Genomic DNA, 6,000 nt, shown 5'->3' with positions numbered 1-6,000 from the left:
CAAGCATGATGAGTATCTGCTTCTAAGGGTGTTCAGTTGTGATGAATCGGTTAACTATCTCGGAATCTTCACTGGTATGCACTTCGTTGGCCGAAATATGCACTTTGGTGAACTTTGATCTCTTTCACTACTGAAATTGGGCTCTAAGACCCTAACCATCTGTTGAAATGAGTTCCTTCCTGCCCATCTAAAAACCCTAAGTCAATGCCATCAGCCCTAAAGAAGAAAAAAAGATAATAGTGTTGCCCACGCCAAAACGGAATTTTCTTAGGCTTTTAAGCCTATAAACCTTCAGTAACGTGTTTTTGACCAATGCAATTTTAGAGATGAATTTCTTCTTCTAATTTGCCGCCATTTTTTAATAGTATTATGCTCTTTTGACTATAGAAAAAATACAACAAATCACTGTTTTGTATAATTTTTCGCATTTTCAAGTTTGTTGACAATAGCATTTTTTCACAAAGAATGTTCTTTTCAATATATTTATCAATTCTCAGTACAATTGTATGAGATTCCCTCTTTACTAGGTTGCAAATACTTTTGCACTAAGAAAATATTTAAGGCATATTTACGACAGAAAAATCTTTTTTCCAAAGATGTAATGGGTTATTGCTTAATTATAGGATCTAAACTGAACTTCAACCCTTTGTCTTTTGAAAAATAAATATTTAGACTCAGATAAAAAGAAATTATTTCAGAGATATAGTCTAGAAAAAACGTTATTGATCTTAGAATGCGATTAATCGAGGAGCTTCTTTATTCCTCTCATAGGAAGTGTAGGAAAAAACTATCAACAACAGATAGACAAATAAAACGTTGATGAAACATTGTTCTTTACTAGCTAAGACCGTGATTTCGGACGTGGGGCAAAGCCCCACCGGTGGGGCGTGGAAATATTTGGTTGGGTCATGGGTGGTACATGCACCCTTCGACTGATTATATTTTAGAGCCTCAATTTTGAAAAAGCAAAATGTGCAAATGACGTCCCATTCACGTGCATTTAAAGAGCAAACAAGATACAGGACAGTATTGCAATAACTGCATGCATTGTATAAAAAGTGCTCTATACAGACAGTAAATTTTTATTAGCATATAATATGTCTAGAGAACGAACCAACAAAAAACAACAAGTTAATTACTTTTTAAGCTTCCTTCAGGTGAATATACATAAAATAAAAAAAATATTACGAGGGGGAGGTATCAGGATATTAGGAATGCCTATGTGGGGCATAGCCCAAAATCGGTTTGAAGCCTCTGAAATAGGGCATTGCCTCTGTTTTTGTTAGTATTTTTTTATTATAATTACAATAAAAATTTAAAAGGAAATATTTTTTGAGGGTTGATATGTTAGAAAACTAATGAAAAATACTTCTGCTTAGCACAAGAGAGCAGTAGCTGAATCAGAAAATACTCCCCAGCCATTGCAGTTCCAGCTGAAGAATTTAGATGTATATCTGGATTAAGATTAGAAGATTTGTTGGGGAAGAAGTGCTTAGGTGTCGACTCGCTTCATTCAATTCATGATAATAGATGTCATATGCCTAAAGGCGAGAGCTTGGACTCCTAATTCAAACGAAGAAAACTGCAATCAATCACTGTCATTACTTGGTCGGTGCAAGAACAGCGATTTGAAAAATAACTGTTGTCACCAAAAAACAAGACCCATTGCATAAATTACCAATTTCAGTTTTTTAGGTTTTACCGTAACTGCTGCCGGTTAGTTAATGATATATCTCATAAATCCATTTCTTCTTCTTTTTTCATTGCCTAACGTTTTCTCTTATCGTTACATTTATCAAGCGTCATATCAGAACTTATTCACGATTGCATTAGACACTGTCTCTCTTAGCTTAAATCACCAATTTAGTTTTTTAGTTTTTATCGTAACCGCTGCCGGTTAGTTAATGATATATCTAGCTCATAAATCCATTTCTTCTTTTTTTTCATTGCCTAAAGTTTCCTCTTATCTTTACATTTATCCAGCATCGTATACGAACTTATTCATGATTGCATTATACACTGTCATTTTTAGCTTAAATTACCAATTTCAGTTTTTTAGTTTTTACCGTAACTGCTGCCGGTTAGTTAATGATATGTCTAGCTCATAAATCCATTTTTTCTTTTTTTTTTCATTTCCTACCGTTTTCTCTTATCGTTACATTTATCCAGCGTCGTATCAGAACTTATTCACGATTGCCTCATACACTGTCTTTTTTAGCTTGAATTACCAATTTCAGTTTCCAGCTCATAAATCCAAAACTTAAGTATTTAGTGTAATAACTATTTTGAACAACCCATGCTGTTGATTTCCAATAGAAACTGATACAATATAACAGACTCATAGGTTAATTATGTAATAGATGTGACAGTATGTATCAGAGTGGACTATTTTTTCGTTTTTGAACTGATTATTTGAACAGCTAAACAGCTGTAGGCCTTACTGAAATAAGGGTTATTTTTGGTTTTGCTGACAAGTTGTCATTGGATAGGTTAATCAAAGTAAATCATAGATTTATTACCACATATCCCAAGCATTCTAAGAAAGTTAAACAATACTACGACTAGTTTCACAATAGGGAGAGAAAAGTGAGCTCTAATATTTAACAAGTACTAATTTAAGATTGTATTTATTTAGTATTATCGTAATTTAGTAATTAACTGCTATGTCAATTTTACATGGGACCGATAGTTGTGAATTCTCATTTTAATTTTACAAAGGCCGTGTTTTGGAACTCAATTATCATTAACAATATTCATTCCCAGACAACAGGAAGACGGGGGAAACAAGAGATATTACTATAAGTAAAGAAGGACTAAAATGTCTGGCATTTTAGGGACTGAGATTTTTCTCTTCCATTTTAGGCTGAAGTAAATAGTAGACAGTTAATGATCATTAGGCTAATGGAAATTTTGGGAGCACACCCTAAACGTTACTAAAATTTTGACAAAAAATAGCTGTGGGATTGCGGCTGCAATCCTCACAGCAGGAAATACGATTAAATTTACTAAGTTTTCCTAAAGATTAAATTTAAAAAAGACATATTTTTTTTAATGAAAGTAAGGAGTGACATTAAAGCAACAGAAATTCTTCCGTATGTGAAAGTGTCTGTCCCCTCCTCAACGCTGCCGCTCTTTACGCTACAGTTTTTTATTGCTTTAAAAAGTAGAATTTTGAGAAAGAGTTCAACTTTGGCGTAAAGCGTGGGACGTTGAGGAGACAGCCCCTTTCATATACAGAATAATTTCTTTTCGTTTCAAGTTTCAATGTTGCTCCTTACCTTCAGTTAAAAATACTTGTTTTTTTTATTTATTTTCTAAATGTATTTTGAATTAATGCAGGTTTTGATTTTGACTCACTGTACATGAATAATTAAAAAGAAATTTGCGTATTAATTTTACTGTTTTTGGCTAAATGGCTTTCTCAAAGTTTTGATCGGCCGATTTTGAGAAAAAAAGTGCGGGGGAGGGGGCATAGCTGTCCTCCGAATTTTTGTTACTTAAAAAGGCCACTACGACTTTTGATCTTATTTATGAACGTTTTTATCAGTAATAAATATACATAACTTACAATTTAACTTACGTAACGAACCTCAATTCGTATACTTTTATTACGTATATGAGGGTGTTCGCTTTCTTGTCAATACCTCTCTTTTTACATTAAATTTTATTTTATTTTTTCCAATTCTTTAAGAATAATCCCTGAATCACAAAGGCCGTTTAATTAGAATAAATAATTACTAAAAATACTTTAGCTTAAAGAGCAAAGTATTGAGGAGGCGGCAAACCCCCTCACATGCGTTTTCTGTTTCTGCTAAGCTTTAAAGTTGCTCTTTACTTTCAGTTGACAAAACTTGTTCTTTTAATTTAATTTCTCATTTTTTTAAGTAAAGCTGGAGAATCCAGCACCCCCTTCATGTAAATTCTATTCTCCCATTATAAATTCCTCCATGGAAAGATCCTCTCACGTAACCCCCCTTCCGATCCCCTACCACCAGAAAAAATCCCCTCCCCCCTGCAAACGTCAGTATACTTCCCTCTAACAAATACTATATGCAAACAGTTGACAGAGTTCATAACTTGCAACCCTTCCCCGGGGACTTTGGGAGATTAAGTCGTCCTCAAGGACACAGCTATTAGAATTTTTGAGCATGCCAAAAAAATGGCTATCTCAAAATATTGATCCGATGACTTTGGGGAAAAATTCAGCGTGGGAGGTGGCCTAGTAACCGTCTAATTTTTCGGTCACTTAAAAAGGGGAGTAGAACTTTTAATTTCCCTTAGAATGAACCCTCTTGCGACATTCTAGGACCACTGGGTTGATAGGATTACCCCTTGTGGAAAAAAATCTTTCTTCTGGTAAATTTCTTTCTTTGTTCTTCTGGTGATCTTTCTTCTGGCAAAAAAAAACACACAAAATTCTACATTTTTAAAGACAGGAGTTTGAAACCACTAAATTAAGGTTTTCTGATAAGGCAAATCTGATGGTGTGATTTTCATTAAGATCCTATGACTTTTATGGGGTGTCTCCCCTTTTTTGAAAATATGGCAAATTTTCTTGGGATCGTAACTTTTGAGGGGTAACATTAAACTTGATGAAACTTATATATATTGGTGTCAAAATTCCACTTTTTAGAGTTTCGGTTACTATTAAGCCGGGTTGCTCCTTATTACAGTTCGTTACAACGAACTGTTTGATTAGTAAAGATATTCTCCACAAATTAAACAAAAGGGGCTGCTGACTCGTACGATGTCATTTGCTTGAACATTTGGATCCGTTGTCCGGACTGTGCGAGTTCTTCAAAAAAATGCTGTTCGTTTGTTGGCTAGCCTACGACCCCGGGATTTGGTGTGGAACGTCTATGAGCGAATAAAGATACTACGAGCCACTGGACTAGGAGGGCTATTTACACTTTTTTTTTATTTTTAGGCTACGTATAGCTATAAATCTTTCATATTTTGAATTTGAGATCCATGATCCATAATTATGGCATTCAATCTTCGGGAGAGATTAATATTCCATTGACTGTTTCGACCCGGTCGACCGCTTCTGTGCTTCATAGGGGGATTAAAAGTTGGAATAATCTAGATCAGAGTTTGAAAAATAATAGTGGCATTTCTTTTTTCAAGAGAGAAATAAAAGAAATGCTTTTAACTAAGTATTAATTTTAGTTCTTTTGTCCCAGTTTTTTTTTTTGGGGGGGGGGGTAAGTAAATAATTTAGTAATTTGTTTTGGCCTCTGTGGGTATGACTTTATTAGTATTGTTTATTTTTGTTGTTGTAAGGCTTGTGGTGCCAATTAGGTCGTACTGTTGGTTTTATAGTTTCGTTTTTTCTTTGTCCTGCATTATTTTCTAATATATTTTGCCACCCCCTCGGCAAGCTTTTTTCTTCTTGGGGTTGCTGTTATTCCTGTTTTGGTTTTGGCTTTATAATAAATTTGTTTATCTCATATATACATTCATGAAAAAAGTTGGAGAGTTAAGGAAAACGAATTTAAAAGGATCAGTTAAGTCCAATTCGTTTCACCTCCCCATTTTCTCTTAGATTCATGAATTCTTAAAGGAAAAAATATTTTGTACTTTTTAGTCAATTTTCAAACCGAAATGTTTGTAATTTTTTAAATTTATTTTTCTTGACTGTTTAATCGAAACATATTTTTTTGTTAATTATGTAACAAACAGGAAAGAGTCCTTGAGTTGAGGAAAACGATTTAAAACGCAAATTTTTCTGTTGAAGGAATAAAGGATTCTTGATTTACCAAAATTATAATATGAGGATATAACCACCTTTTGACAGGGAAAATAAAGTCATAGTTGATCCTCACTTTAGACCTTAGATTCTCCTGTACCTCCAGAGGAGCTTAGGCTAGCCATGAAGAGTCACCAGTCTTCTCTTATTGCTGCGGCCGCCCAGATATCTTCCCAGTTAGGTTGGATTTATGCATTGAGCCTTGTGACGTCAGGCCGTTAGCTGCGTCGTAGGGTGTTTTTGAGGCTTCC

The sequence above is a fragment of the Artemia franciscana genome, chromosome 6 (genome assembly GCF_032884065.1).
Source record: "Artemia franciscana chromosome 6, ASM3288406v1, whole genome shotgun sequence".
Taxonomy (NCBI): Eukaryota; Metazoa; Arthropoda; class Branchiopoda; order Anostraca; family Artemiidae; genus Artemia; species Artemia franciscana.
This window is presented reverse-complemented; position numbering follows the sequence as displayed.